Source organism: Poromitra crassiceps (assembly GCF_964638095.1).
Source record: "Poromitra crassiceps genome assembly, chromosome: 8".
Classification (NCBI taxonomy): Eukaryota; Metazoa; Chordata; class Actinopteri; order Beryciformes; family Melamphaidae; genus Poromitra; species Poromitra crassiceps.
The window spans coordinates 25,807,082-25,823,813 of NC_139629.1; the positions used below are offsets into that span (position 1 = coordinate 25,807,082).

The 16,732-nt window shown below is 48.7% G+C and overlaps 1 pseudogene across 1 annotated transcript; it reads left to right on the plus strand.

Moving 5' to 3' along the window:
• Nucleotides 1–1,434: 1,434 nt before the first annotated feature.
• Nucleotides 1,435–5,706, plus strand: LOC310780596 (superkiller complex protein 2 pseudogene; annotated as a pseudogene). Its single transcript has one exon. The product of its transcript is annotated as a superkiller complex protein 2 pseudogene (transcript).
• The last annotated feature ends 11,026 nt before the right edge of the window (nt 5,707–16,732 follow it).

A 16,732-nucleotide genomic window follows, 5' to 3' on the forward strand; every position in this document is an offset into this window, starting at 1 on the left:
GTCCTAAACTGGCCATGAATGAGTTAACTGGAACCACCAAAAACCTCCAACATTTAATTCATTTAAAAAAGCTTTGAATGAAACATTGAGACTGGAACAGTGTACCTATGCCTTGAAGAATAAGGGGGACGTCTTTTTGAGAACGTGGGAACCTCTCATGGAGGGTTGATCTTTAAAAAGAACAGAAAGTCATCCCAGCCCTGTCTTCAGTGAAGAGGACATAGAGGTTGATGCAAGGAGTAAGTTTAGTGATAGGCTATTTTTCCAGACACTGTACCTGTACTGCTTCCTATGCATTGTGTTTGCTATTAACATGTTGGCATGCTCCTTTCATCTGTGGCTTTATTATCTACAGATTTGTTCCCTAAATGAATTAGCATTGTGGATAATAGTCTTGAATAACATTTGGGGTATAGTACGATTTAGCTATTTTTCAAGACAAGTGTAGAAGTGTGTGACTAAGTTAATAAGCATAACAGCACAAATAATTGACAAAGATCTCTAAATAAATATTGAGCATTTACTTTAATGAAAAAAGGAACAAATACTGATGGTTAAAACTGAAATGAGATCACAAGAGTCTAATCTTAATGTTAATTTAAAATGAGATATTCCTCTAAATCTGGCTTCAAACGCCCAAAATTCCGGCACCGTTCACAGGGCGGCACGAGAGTTTGCCCCCTCAGATTTTTGGCTTGCATGATGCCCCTGAGAGAAATGATTGGGGACGTACAGAATCCACAGTCCACAGTGTGGCCGCGGCCTTCTTCTGTGGTGCTTTATGGCAGTTGGCATCCTTTATGTTGCATTACGGCCTCCTTCTAGATTTATCCATCCGCTGTTTCCCTACATTCTGTAAAACCCGATCGCCCCCTCTCATGGCAGCGGTCTTGTTCTTTTTCCATAGTGACATCATCAGTGACGTCATAAATGTATCTCCACTCACACAGTGTGACATCACCAGTGATGTCATAAATCCTCCTTATTGTGACCTCATTAGTTATGTCATAAATCCTACCCTGCTGGTGGTATAAATAGGACCAGTAGACGGTGAGTACTCACCACGTCACGTCTCTCCACTCACAGAGTGTGACATCACCAGTGATGTCATAAATCGTCCTTATTGTGACCTCATTAGTTATGTCATAAATTCTACCCTGCTGGTGGTATAAATAGGACCAGTAGACGGTGAGTACTCACCACGTCACACGACCGAAGAGCCAACCTCCAGATTTGTGAGAGCACACCAGAGTCAACCTTCAGAGATTTGAGTAGCCGTTTCCACTGCACCCTCACCTGAACATTGAGATGAAAATAGTGTGCAGACCCGAACCCTGAGGTGACTGTTGCCACACCTAAGAATCCAGACACATTCACTCAAATAGACAACTTTCCCTTGTGTGCCGTCTGCTGTTGTGGTGTTCAGTTGGGGAGATGGAAAGAACATTTGTGCCCTCTGTGGCCCCCTCGGACGTGCTGATCGCACACCCTCTGACCCACAGCCAGCCCTCAGCTCAACAGAGCATGTTCCCTCATGGACGCCCTCTGACCCACAGCCAGCCCTCAGCTCAACACAGCAGGTCCCCTCATGGACTCCCATTGACCCACAGCCAGCCCTCAGCTCAACACAGCAGGTCCCCTCATGGACACCCTCTGACCCACAGCCAGCCCTCAGCTCAACACAGCAGGTCCCCTCATGGACACCCTCTGACCCACAGCCAGCCCTCAGCTCAACACAGCAGGTCCCCTCATGGACACCCTCTGACCCACAGCCAGCCCTCAGCTCAACACAGCAGGTCCCCTCATGGACACCCTCTGACCCACAGCCAGCCCTCAGCTCAACACAGCAGGTCCCCTCATGGACTCCCTCTGACCCACAGCCAGCCCTCAGCTCAACACAGCAGGTCCCCTCATGGACACCCTCTGACCCACAGCCAGCCCTCAGCTCAACACAGCAGGTCCCCTCATGGACTCCCTCTGCCCCACAGCCACCCCTTAGCTCAACAGAGCATGTTCCCTCAAGGACGCCCTCTGACCCACAGCCAGCCCTCAGCTCAACACAGCATGTTCCCTCATGGACACCCTCTGACCCACAGCCAGCCCTCAGCTCAACACAGCAGGTCCCCTCATGGACGCCCTCTGACCCACAGCCAGCCCTCAGCTCAACACAGCATGTTCCCTCATGGACTCCCTCCCACCGGCGTGGACCTAGAGACAGAAGTGTTGCAACAGTTTCTGCACGACCCCGCCTGGCTCCCCATACACGACACAGACGCTGCCTTCCACAAGTTTCTCAAGGTGATTCAGAGAGAGGTTTGTGTTGACTCTCTGTTCAGCTGCACTCGATCTCCACTCCACTCCAGCTTGTCTTTTATCAGAGATCAAACCACAGGGATGGTGCTGGACTTCACAGAGGTGTTATTGGAGCACACAGCAAAGAATTCCCTGTCTTTACAACGGCAACCGGGGCTGCCTTCAGAGGGCCGCACGAACTACCCCTTCCTGCCTGGAGGGATGGAGGAACTTACTCTGGACAAAATCAAGAAGAAGTCAGAGCTGGAGGACATAGACTTTGAGAACGGTTTACTCCGAGTCCCTCCTGGACTTCAAGCTGGGATAGACTTCAGTGACAAAGATGCCAAAACAGTGAAAGCAGACATCAACTATATGTCCCTTCTGTCCATGTTTGATAACATTGATTTGCAACCTGAGGCAGAAGAGAAGGAGAAAGGCAGAGGAAGTGGAGAAGCTCCCAAACTGCCCAGAACAAACAGCCTGGAATACCTGGGCATCAAGGATGCTGTGCTGCCGTCCTCTACATCAGAGAAGGGAAAACAAGTGAAATCCAAACCAGCAGAAGATCCTGAGAACAAGAAATGGGCCATCCCAGTCACCTCACCCTGCGCTGACTTCTATGAACGCATCCCCAACCCGGCTTTCAAGTGGCCGTTTGAGCTGGACGTCTTCCAGAAACAGGCTGTGTTGAGGCTGGAGGCTCATGAATCTGTGTTTGTAGCAGCACACACGTCAGCTGGCAAAACAGTGGTGGCAGAATATGCTATTGCTCTCTCACAGAAACACATGACCAGGACAATCTACACCGCCCCTATCAAGGCCCTGTCCAATCAGAAGTTCAGAGACTTCAAGAATACCTTTGGGGATGTTGGACTGCTGACGGGCGACGTGCAGCTCAGTCCTGAATCTTCCTGTCTCATCATGACCACTGAGATTCTCAGGTCGATGCTTTACAATGGATCAGAGGTGATCAGAGACTTAGAGTGGGTGATCTTTGACGAGGTTCACTACATCAACGACGCTGAGAGAGGGGTTGTGTGGGAGGAGGTTTTGATTCTGCTTCCTGAACACGTCGGCATCATCCTGCTCAGCGCGACGGTGCCGAATGCTCTGGAGTTCAGCGAGTGGATTGGTCGTATTAAGAAGAGGCACATTTATGTGATCAGCACAGAGAAGAGACATGTGCCTTTGGAGCATTACCTGTACATTGGAAACAGCACCAAGGCACAGAAGATGTTCCTGGTGCTGGACGCTACGGGCAACTTCGTCCCAAAAGAGTATTATGTTGCCAAGAGGCAGCAAAGCAGCAAATCATTTGGCAGGAAGAACACTTCTCATTACACTTCAGTCAATCAGGACCTAGCCTTGTGGCCCCCTCTCCTGCACTACCTGTCCCAGCACCAGCAGACGCCGGTGGTGGCGTTCACCTTCTCCCGGACGCGCTGCGACAATTATGCCCGTTCGCTTACTTCCATTGACCTGACCACCTCTGTGGAGAAGGTAGAGATCCACAGGTTCTTCCAGAACAGCCTGCGTCACCTCAGGGGAGGAGACCGAGAGTTGCCCCAGATCCTGCTGATGAGAGACCTGCTGAAGAGAGGAATAGCCATCCACCACAGCGGGATTCTGCCCATAGTCAAGGAAGTCATTGAGATGCTTTTCTCACAAGGGCTTGTAAAAGTGCTGTTTGCCACTGAGACGTTTGCTATGGGAGTGAACATGCCTGCTAGAACCGTGGTGTTCGACAGCATCAGGAAACACGACGGGACCGGCATCAGAAACCTACTGCCTGGTGAGTATATTCAGATGGCAGGTAGAGCAGGCAGGAGAGGTTTGGATGCCATAGGCACAGTCATCATTCTCTGCAAGGCTGGGGTCCACAGCATGGGAGACCTGCATGAAATAATGCTGGGTAAACCTACTGTCCTCCAGTCCCAGTTCAGACTGACCTACACTATGATTCTCAACCTGCTGCGGGTGGAGGCCCTCTGCATCACCGACATGATGAGGCGGAGCTTCTCTGAAAACCACAGACACACCCAGACCCAGACCCACGAGAAGAGGATCAGGCAGCTGAAGCAGATGGTGTCATCTCTGCCTCCACTAGACATGGAGGGCCAAATGTCCGACCTGGTGCCTTACTACCAGACCGTGATCGAGCTACGCGTCACTGCTGAGGCTCTGCAACGTGCTACTCTGGGGTCTGTCAATGGGCTGAAAGCTCTGTCTGTTGGTCGAGTTGTACTAGTTAATAACAAACAGCATCTGAATGCCCTGGGAGTTATTCTTCAGGTCTCCAGTGACCCTGTGGAACGCACTTTGGCAGCTCTGATCATCTGTGAGAAGGGCAATGAGGAATGGGATGGGGACGGCCCCAATGCCTTCCCTCACCTCTACAACACGGCTCTCTTTAGACCTGAAGGCCCATGCAGCCACACAGTGCAGAAGCTTAAGCTGCAGGACATCTCAGCCATCACGGTGAAAACCCTCAAGGTGAATCCTGAGAGGATTATGGACTACTACAACAAGAGTGAGCCTCCTGGCCAAGCCATCTCCATGGTGACCCAGGAGCTGCTGCGATTGGCCGAGGCCAACCCGGGCAGGATTGCAACCCTCGATGCAGTGAACGACCTCCAGCTGAAGAGCGCCGATGTGCTCAAAGCTTCCAGGAGGCTCTGCGAGCTGGAGCACCGCCTCAAGGAATTCAACTGCGTCCACTCGCCCACTTTCTCGGAGCAGTATGCGCAAATTCACGAGAGGATGAGTGTGCAGGAAGAGCTGGACAAGCTGCTGTTCCTGGTGTCCGACCAGTCTCTGTCTCTGCTTCCCGAGTACCACCAGAGGATCAAGGTCCTGCAGTCGCTGCAATACGTGGACAGGGACGGGGTGGTGCAGCTGAAAGGCCGGGTGGCATGTCAGATCAGCAACCACGAGCTGCTGCTGACCGAGCTGCTGTTCGAGAATACTCTGGGCCCACTGGCACCCGAGGAGATCGCCGCCCTGCTGTCCTGTGTGGTCTTCCAACAGAACACCCAGGTGGAGCCGCACCTCACCAAGACACTCCAGGGGGGTAAAGATCGGGTGCTGTCGGTCGCCCGGCGTATCGGCGAGCTGCAGAGGGAGTATGCAATAGCGCAGACAGCAGAGGACTTTGTAAGACAGTTCAAATTTGGCCTGACAGAGGTGGTGTACCGCTGGGCCAGGGGCATGCCATTTGCAGAGATCGCCAAGCTCACTGACGTCCAGGAGGGTACGGTGGTGCGCTGCATCCAGCGTTTGGATGAGGTGCTGAAGGAGGTGCGCCAGGCCGCCCGCATCATCGGAAACTCCGACCTGGGGAGCAAGATGGAGAAGGCGTCCCAGGCCATCAGGCGGGACATCGTCTTCACCGCCTCCCTCTACACCCACTGAGGGAGGGGGAGGACAAGCAGGACGGGACTGCTGGTGAATGTGACAAGAGCAAGCCAAGGTGCCTTTGTGTGAAGGCTGAGAGACTAATAACGGCGTGACTACTATCACAATTGCTTTATTTCACCAGGCAAGACCCATTGATACCTGATGCAGCATTTGTGTGTGTATCCCTTTAAGACCGCGAACCGCGTTAACGCGGTTCGCGGTCTTAAAGGGATACGCACACAAATGAGGGATATACACGCAAATGCTGCATCAGGTATCAATGGGTTAAGAACAAATTATTATTTACAATGGGGGCCTGGAAGCATCACTGGTGACATCACAATTGCTTGAGTGTGAACATAGAATATATGCCCTCCACATTTTTTTGATGATTTTTTATTAATTTAAAGAATGAAAAAGACAAAAAACATTTACAAAAAATAAAACCTATACAAACACAATGCAGATTCACTCACTCACAAATATAATCCCCCTCCCCGCAGGGCCCACCCACCCACAAAGATATTATCTCATAGTACCACATTATGATTGATCATCGCTGATACAGTATATCATATCACTATAGTATAGGGGTGGGGAGGGGAACTCGATACAGCATAGTATCGCGATATTTTGTGTGGCAATATACTGTATCGCACAGATGCTAAGTATTGCAATATTTCATTATATAAATGTGTCAGGTGCATGCAACATTTTGATAGGTTTGTATGATAGTGTTGGTCTGTCTGTGTACTTGACAATTTTGCTGCATTAAAAATGATTGAAGTGAGATGAACAGACTGCAAACTTTATCTTAGATAAAACAGGTGCTGACAAAATTTTCTTTTGGGGACATAATTTGCATTGGAAAAAAGGTAATGAATCGCAATATATCGGAATATCGCAATACTCAATATATTGCAATACTAGGATAGCGTAATATTATCGTATTGTGACTTAATAAGTATCGTGGGGCATCTGGTGATTCCCACCACTACTATGTATAGTAGTGACCTCTCCACCAGGCCGAGCTGTCTAGAACTGTATGACATCATCGGTGACCTGGCCACTTTCTTTCTTTCTTTTTTTGTGGGGACAGACATACGGACATTCGGTCCCTAGTGGCCACGCCGTAAAAATCATTTACTTATGATCATTATATCATCATTATGAACTGAATTGGGTAGAGGTCTTATTTTCAGAACTGTAAAATTAAGGAGGGGGGGGTTTCCGTGTTTAAGCACCATGATTTGCCTGAAGGTCCAAACACCTAGAGGTCATCTCATGAAGTGACACCTCTGAATTACTGCATGAGCTGAGTTTGGTGTGTGATGCCCAGGGCAGCGCGGTGGGGGAAACACAACACAGTTGTGGCAGTTGCTTGCCATCCACCATGGGTGGCTTGTCTATTAGCACGGTATTGCAATATTGTGGTTCTTGTGTTTGAATGTTTGGCCATTTAGCTCAGTGTTTCTCAAAGTGGGGTCAGGGGACCCCCAGGGGTCCTTGAGGTGATTCCAGGCAGTCCCCAGCTAAAAGAAAAAAGGGGGAGCTGGTGTGTGTTCCCGGGGAACTTGTAGTGTGGGGATGGCGGCTGTGTGCGGCTTAAATATCACACAGACAGGCTGCAGCAGGTGAACACTGGCATATACATAGCAGCCTAGCAAGCTTCACTCATAACGGAGCTATTTCATAGAAACAAACACAAATACGTACTCACATTGGGTTGAAAATAGGAAAGGTGTAGTGTAGTGTAGGTCTAATTTGTGTCAGTTTAGGGCTCCTTGACGTGAGAAAGTTTGAGAACGCCTGATTTAGCTGACAGCTGGCAATAAATCACTCAAGAACAGTATGACAATTGGATTGTTGATTGCAAGATTGTTAAGATTCAAATGAAGCAATATCACTGTGTGACATTGCGGCCTCGTGCCAAAGATAATCACAGCCGTAACGATATCCAGGAACAACAGTACGACCTCAAGTGTCATACTGCTTTTCTACAACAGTTGTCAAAAGTTATTCATCAAGTAAGTAATAGTATTTTTTTAAGTAATTTGAGACAACACATGAAAATACAAGAAAAATAAAACCTGCAGTGATTTGTGTGTGTGTGTGTGTGTGTGTGTGTGTGCATGCGCGTGCGCACGCACATTTTCTATATTTAATTGTTCTCTAATTGTTGTTTTATATTATGTTGAGTTTCCCTGCCCCTGACCAGGTGCAGTGGAGAGTTTCAGTGGAACAAATACTAAACGCTTGCCATTTTTGGCATGAAAAAAATCTAAAAAACAACAACAATGTAGACAATTGAAAAACAAACAGAAATAATAACAATAACAATAATAATAATAATAATGTGTTCATGTGTGATTAAATTAAACGCTAATGCTTACATTTGGCTCTGCTGTAATGCAATTAAAGATGCAAATTCCACATCTTTAAAATCACACACAAGACAAAAAGACACACACACACACACACACACACACACACACACACACGTACCTGTCACATGGTCTTCCTCAGGATAGAGGAAGACGGAGGGGCGGATGTGATGATGCAGTTTGAGTTTCTCCATCGGTTTGAATCCCATCAGAAAGATTCCAGTATCGTCAAACTCAAACTTCTTGATGGCATCCACCTCTTCCCTCTCATCACGATCTGTCTCTTAGCATAAACCTACAGCAAACACAGGCATACACAGACACAAAACATTGTCTTGACAGAGTACCAGCAATATGAATATCACTAAGGAGCCTCTATGCTAGATAAGCCACTTCTTAACATGCAGTGGAATCCGTATTATAACCTGCTCCTAGCCGGTTGGCCTGCATGTTAAACAACAATTAGCCGGCCTACGCGCACTCCCGCGACTCCGTATCTTATTCACCTCGACCGCCGGTATAAGATCCGCTTCCACGCAATCGCAGCTGCTGTTAAACAGTGGCAGGTCATTATCCGCAGATCCGTCTGAGTGGGCGGGTGTGACTCTTCGTGACTCACTTCACTTCACATTCACTAGTTTATTAATTAATGAATCGTTCGGGCAATCGCTTATATCAACGAGCAAACTCACGGTTTCCTCAAGTGCTGCAAAAACGTCTTGAATTGTTTGGCAGTGTGATCCCAACGCGCTTCAGCTGCAGTGCAGCCAGGTCCAGTGCATCAGGAGGGACGCTTACTGCTGCGCTGCTTGCTTGCTCCCATGTCAGAAAAAGCCTAACTTTTGTGGGGAGAAATACATTGAAAACTAGTCAGATATGATTGAATGCCACTTGTAAAATAAATCACCCACAGTGATTGACGACAGTCCGACCACTATTTTGACTGGGCGGCTTTATGTAGCCTAACAAAGGCGGAAGCGCTCATTTTCAACTTTGACGCTAACGTGATGCAGCCAATTCTATTGTGTGAGGCAGCCATTTGAGGCAGAAAATTAGTCGCCACTGGCATCCCTACTTTATAACTGTTTGAGACACAGCGGACACCTGTATGCGCCTGTTCGAGCAGAGCATGACGACTGACAGCTTCATGATGCCGCCGATCAGGCGACCTGGACAAACTGAGGAGCCTGCTGCAGGAGGACTGCTTCAGAAGGCGGATCAATGAGAATAAGTGTTTGTTTAGGAAGGGGTGGTGGACCCCTCTGGGGCTCGCAGCCCAGTGGCTGCCTGTGTGGCCTACCTGATGAGCCAGGGAGCCCAGGTAGACCTAGCTGAGGAAGATAACTTCACGCCTCTCCAGTGGGCCATGAGCCAAGGTCACCTGGAGTGCGTCCGGATCCTCCTGGAAGCCGGATCCGACCCCAACAGAGACCCCCCCCCCAGCTATACTTGGCTGCCTGTGATGGAAGGCTGGACATACTGCAGGGACTCATCAGGTTCTGTTCACACCCTCACAGACTCTCCTCTCTACATCAGTGCTAAAAGCCACCACCTGGACTGCTTCCACATGCTGCTCCAGGCCGCTGGCGTTCTGACCCGTGACGTGGCTCCTCGCCTGCTGTATATCAGTGATAGCCGCATCGTGATACACATCTCTGCGGTCACCTTGCTGCTGATCCAACATCTGGATGACAAGTTGCTTTTATCACCACACCGGTGGTGCCTCTAATATTTACTAATATTACTTAACCCATTGATACCTGATGCAGCATTTGTGTGTGTATCCCTTTAACGCGCTTCGCGGTCTTAAAGGGATACGCACACAAATGAGGGATATACACACAAATGCTGCATCAGGTATCAATGGGTTAATGATACAAACACAATGCATACAAGAACACAATCTCAAAGCACATTAACTCATTGAGTGCCAAGGACGAGTATGTTCGTCAATTGGTTTAGTAACGTAGAGTGCCAAGGACGAGTATGTTCGTCAATTGCGTTTTTTGACGGTGGGACGTGGATCAATGCCTAATACATCTCCTGTAAAATTTTGGGGCATGTTGAATGTGTATAGCCTATTTTACCGACCCATTAGGTGGCGACAGTGTCCTCCAGATTAGAGAAAGTTGAGTAAAAACAGCAGAAAAAGCCGTGATGAAACCATTCTCATAGGCTTTTCGCTGTCGCGCTGGGAGCCGGCGCACAACGGTGGGGGGCTCCGAAAATAGACTCTGGGTGCAGCACACTTTGAAACGCGCAGCAGAAAGCCCAGAAAGCCCAGAATCGGACGCAGCTTCATCCCAGCTCACAACCGAAACCCCAGAAACGAGCGAGGCGAGCCCGATCCAGACTCCCCCGACGAGCGGTGGCCATCCGAACGTGGATCCGCAAGCAGCAGAGACTCGCCTGACAAGCAGCAGAGCGAGCAAAGCCACCAGAGACACACCCACGGAGGAGGAGTTTGCAGTAGAGGGGGGTGGGGGTGCTGTTATATTGAAGGAAATTACTGTTCAGATGTTTCAGGTCAGAAAATATTAGTTTCAGAGTCAGTGATTTGCTTGAAATGCTATATTTCACAAAAGGCTCAATAACTCAGCTTCTAGATGGAAACGCCTGATTTTGCTGTTTTTGACCTATCTTCTCCGGCTGATAACTAAAGAACGGAAAATGATATCAATAAACCTTTTTTTGCTGCTGATACAATAGAGTCTCGTCGTTCTTTGTGCGTGTTCGGTGTTTACATAGTAATATCACACAATATTCTGTGGGCCTCGAGAAATCACTGAAAACGCTCTGAAACTCTGGCACTGGGAGCGTCCGTTCTCCAAAAGTGGCTGGCACTCAATGAGTTAAGACTCTCTGCAGAGGTGTGTGTGTGTGTGTGTGTGTGTGTGTGTGTGTGTGTGTGTGTGTGTGTGTGTGTGTGTCATACTGCCTCTGCCTAAGATAAGCCTCACACCCCATTCCATAGGATTCAGAGAGAGAGAGAGAGGGAGAGGGAGAGGGAGAGAGAAAGAGAGAGAGGGAGAGAGAGAGAGAAAGAGAGAGAGAGGAGAGGGAGAGAGAGAAAGAGAGAGAGATTACAGCTTTATTTTGGTGAACTTGTGTGTTCCCCTTGGACAGACTTTGGAGCAGCACACACAAGTTGAAGAGAAGGCGAGAGAGCATGCAGATAGAGATAGCAAGGATGAATTATTCATCTCATTAGATGATTATAAGCATCCCAGCTGTTGGACCGCACTAATTGGACCACAACACCCCCTCTGTTGTTTATAGAGGGACAATGACGGATCGATTGTTTTTGTTCCTCGTTACAATTAATGGCAGATTTCCCAAAGATGAAAGCAAAGTTTGCCGACGTCGCGTTGGAGCGGAACGCGACTCTGTCTCTGCAGAGGGACGGGCGGAGTCTGGAGAAGCAGATTGCTCCACTTGTACGCCCCGTGTGTCAGCATGCGGGCGGTGTGTGTGTGCCGACAGTCCCCACAAACACAAACACGCATCAGCTCTCAATCCATTTCTGCTGCCACCTGCAGGGTGTTCAGACAGACTGACGCTACCACTGCCACCTGCAAGGTGTTGAGACTGATGATGTCATCAGTGATGATGTCATCAGTGATGATGTCATCAGTGATGTCATACATAGGCATTGTGACATCACAGATGATGTCATCAGTGACACACACACACACACATGAGAGCGACTGAGGGAGAGGGAGAGAGAGACTGAGGGAGAGGGAGAGAGAGGCGAGGGAGAGAGACTGAGGGAGAGAGAGAGACTGAGGGAGAGAAAGAGGGAGACGAGAGCGACTGAAGGAGAGAGGAGAGACTGAAGGAGAGAGGAGAGGGAGAGAGACTGAGAAGGAGAGAGACTGACGGCTCCTACACACCGCCGACGAGTCTAAGCGATAAACTCGCATGTACTCGATTTCGAAATGCCCCTCCTTCCCTCGCTGCCATCTTGTCGCTCACCAGCTTGCAAAGCATGCTGGGATACCTGGCGGAGGAAATCGCAGGCGGCAAGACGAGAGGAGGGGCCAAAACCGAAATAGACCAATTGAAGACGGAAATACAGCAAGGCAGCCAACCAAGCTGCAGGGCGAGTGCGAGTACATGCGAGTGCATCGCTTAGGCTCGCGGGCGGTGGGCAGGGGGTCTGAGGGAAAGGGAGAGAGAGGCGAGAGAAAGAGGGAGACGAGAGCGACTGAGGGAGAGAGAGGGGGGGAGAGACTGAAGGAGAGAGAGGGGGGGAGAGACTGAGGCAGAGAGAGACTAGAGGGAGAGAGAGAGGGAGACATTGTGCGTGCGCCAATAGGGCAGGCGAGGCCACGCAACAGCCGAGCTGCGGGTGAGGCCGCGCGGCGGCCAAGCTGCAGGGTGGGTGAGGCTGCGAGTTCGCACAGCGGGCGAGCCTAAATGGCAAAATGGCAAATGGCCTGCATTTATATAGCGCTTTTATCCAAAGCGCTTTACAATCAGTAGATAGTCTACATTCACCCATTCATACACCGATGGCGGCAGGCTGCCACGCAGGGTGCCTACACACCATTGGGAGCAAGGAGGTGTCTTGCCCAAGGACACAGCGACAGCAGCTGGGAGGGAGCGGGGATCGAACCGCCAACCCTTGCGTCATTGGCCGACCCGCTCTACCTCCTGAGCTAAAGACGCCCCAGCCTAGGAATCGATCGCACGTGGCACGCGAGATGCCTAGTGTTGTGAAATAACCTCCGATAAAGTTTGTTTGTTTTTTCTTTCTCACTAGGTTGCCTTGCAGGACACATTACTGGCTACTTTACTGGGTCCACCGTTCAAATATTCTACTGCACCCACTCTTCGGTTGAGTCGTTTATGTATTGTCACATGGATTGAAAAATCTGTACTTTATTACGAATTATTTTTTAGTAACGTTTTTTTTTTTACGCCATGGACAGCAATATCAATATCGCAAAATAATTCAGAAATGAAAAATGTCGGCTATTATAATCTTATGAAATGTCCCCGTGTACATTTGAGGTCTTCAATACTTTTAGCAGCTGAAGCCATTGCTGCAAAAAGGGCAATTTCCTTCTGGCCTAAACTTCAAACAAGCTCAGCTCAAATGCCATATCAGACAAATGGTATTTCCAACGTGAGGGCCTGTCTGAGAGCTAATGGAATAACAATGTGATCTCCAAAACTGTGGATTCACAGTCAGACGCAGGCTCAGAAATATGAGAGTGACTGGAAAATGAAGGTGAGGTCAAAGAGACAGATTTGAATTCCAGCATGTCAAGAGCAATCAAATGGTAATCACAAGGCAAAAAGCATGGCGGAATCATGGCCATCCACTTATAAGCCAAAATGATTGTTTCTCAAGAAGGAAATAATCCAATGCTGTACAGTAATAATCATTGTAATTTTCATATGAATAAATGTCTGTTTTGGTGGTGCTTCAGTCTGTACCCAGCAGCTCATGAAACATTGACTTGATGATGCATCTTTACACGAGGACAGTTTCTGAAAGAAACGACACAATAGCGTTTCCTTCACACCTTTTCCTTCACACCATCTCCCTGTTTACATGAGCGCTGTTGAATTTTTAAAACGCCGTAATGTACATGCCAGGTCGCTAGGTGGCAGTGTGATCACCTTATTCTTTGCCCATACAAGGACGCTTACTGCATGACGTAATTTCGCTTTAAACGCGGAAGTAGAGTACACTTTCCGCAGTCATTTAGACTTGCCAAAAAGCTTTTTTCAAGCTAAAAAAAACCCCCAAACTGTTAAAGTTTTAATATTTGTCGGGTGAGAATGTAACATATATGTGACCAGTTTATCAGAATAACGCCTATTGGAAATCTTTAACGAGCAGTGAGGACCGGGAGCGCTGACTGTGATCTGTCACCCTACTGCTACTGGCAGTGAGAAAACACTGTCGACGTGCTTTGTAACTATAACGTTAAATGCCGACCGCGTACAGCCATCGGCTCCTCGCAGCAGTAAGTTTCTGAAATGTGCCGTTCCAAAGCGATTACATGGAGCGCTCAGCGGGAAGCGTATCAAACAATTTCACTCTGGAGGGTGGTTTTAAAATGTGTCGTTTCCTAAGCGCGAATTCGCCGTCGCCGTCTAAAAGGGAGGCACTAACGATAAAATAATTCCCCGTTTCCATAGGAAACCGTCCTCGTGTAAAGTGCCCCTAAGAGTGTTAAGGGGATGGAGGAGGAGGGGGGGTAGTTGGCATGAGCTGTGCCAAGAGGGCTGAGCAGACAGAGGGGTTAAGTGATGCTGTTTTGTTATATTGCCTCACAGAACAGAACGGCACAAAGTACAGGAGACGACTGATTGCTGGGAAACGTAGTGCAAAGCCCCACAGCTGGTGAGTGACCACCATGCACTCATCACCATGAGGTGTCCCCGAAATCAAAACCAAAGAAAAACAAAAGAAGAATGTGATTTATCAGCACTTTAAATGTGCAGCATACGGCAGGAAGACATGGACAGCATGGAGATTCAGCGTCATCAAGAGCAATGGAATGGAAGGTTGAGACGGTTCAGCTACCGGTGGAGATTATATTCACAGTAGATAATTAAAGATATCGCCCGACACTCAAGATGATCAGTTGAGGAACAGCAGACCAATTATACGCCTATATGTTTTGTCACGATGGCACCACACTCGTGGGCGACTGTTGCAGAGGCAGACGCTGACACACCCCAGAGGAAGGGACCACATGTAGGCCAACCGTCATTCCCAGAAAATGAGAAAATAGTTTATTTTTTGAAAAAATGTTTTTCGTTTTTTTCCGTTAATACACAAGTTTAGGCTTTCAACTATCCATTCCACATGAAATGCAGCCGTTTTAGAATCAGTAAATAAGTGTATCTTGTTCAAATAAACGTCCTTGTTGTCCACTCCCTCCATACCTGGCTGCCTAGGTGTGAAAAGCTTCTCCACCTTTGAGGGCCGTTATCTCTGAATGTGACTTTTAGGAGTGTGAACATTCAAATAAGCAGATACAAGCCATTAACTAAAGCAACAGCAGACTCGGCTTGAATGCATTATCTGGCATTTCTCTTTATTTTTTGTCCATATTCACCGTCTTTCACTGCCTTTCTATGCTGCTGCTGGATCGTACAATATGTGGTTGTTCTACACCTGCGAGCAGCTGATCGCTCCGACGGCAACAGCCGCATTGAACGGCGAATTGAACAAACACAGCTTGAGGCCTGACAGAGGGGCGAGGGAGCTTGGCGGAAGGTGAGAGAGAGAGAGATAATGTAGATTCAGACCCTACCTTCCTCCCATCGACATGGGGAGCGCAAAATTGCTGGCAAACGAGATGGATTGCCTTGGCCAGGAGCGAGTGGGAGGAGCTTAATGTGCTTCACAGAGACTACAGGAAAGCCCGCGGGACTCCTTCGCCGCGCTGGAGGGGTTTCAACTGGTGTGAATGAATGGACAGAGGGAAACAAGGAGGACATCTCGCCATCTTTATTAACTCTCTGGTGTGATCCAGCATGCTGCGGTGATCATTACTGTCTGTAACCTGCTGGCTTTGGCTTGCGGCCGTGTTACCTACCGAGGACTGGGAGTCCATTCCCCAAAGAATTGGCTCTTCAATTCCAGGCATTTGGGAATCAAGAATCCACTCCGCACAGTAGAGAAAATGTGCATAATTATTATCCACATTTTATACTGTACTGTGTGGAGTGGATTTTTGATTTTATTATATTATGCCATAATATGAGTGGATCCCAGACCTGAACTCCTCTCTGATGATTCTGATAGTAAGTGTACAAGTGGCTCCAGTTTAGCCCACAGCAGAGACAGTCAGAGAGAGGGAGCGGTTAGAGCAGGTACTAGACACTGAGACAGAGAGAGGGAGCGGTTAGAGCAGGTACTAGACACTGAGACAGAGAGAGGAAGCGGTTAGAGCAGGTACTAGACACTGAGCCAGAGAGAGGGAGCGGTTAGAGCAGGTACTAGACACTGAGTCAGAGAGAGGGAGCGGTTAGAGCAGGTACTAGACACTGAGACATAGAGAGGGAGCGGTTAGAGCAGGTACTAGACACTGAGACAGAGAGAGGGAGCGGTTAGAGCAGGTACTAGACACTGAGACAGAGAGAGGAAGCGGTTAGAGCAGGTACTAGACACTGAGACATAGAGAGGGAGCGGTTAGAGCAGGTACTAGACACTGAGACATAGAGAGGGAGCGGTTAGAGCAGGTACTAGACACTGAGACAGAGAGAGCGGGAGCGGTTAGAGCAGGTATTAGACACAGACAGAGAGAGGGAGCGGTTAGAGCAGGTACTAGACACTGAGACAGAGAGGGAGCGGTTAGAGCAGGTACTAGACACTGAGTCAGAGAGAGGGAGCGGTTAGAGCAGGTACTAGACACTGAGTCAGAGAGAGGGAGCGGTTAGAGCAGGTACTAGACACTGAGTCAGAGAGAGGGAGCGGTTAGAGCAGGTACTAGACACTGAGACAGAGAGAGGGAGCGGTTAGAGCAGGTACTAGACACTGAGACAGAGAGAGGAAGCGGTTAGAGCAGGTACTAGACACTGATAGAGAGGGAGCGGTTAGAGCAGGTACTAGACACTGAGACATAGAGAGGGAGCGGTTAGAGCAGGTACTAGACACTGAGACAGAGAGAGGGAGCGGTTAGAGCAGG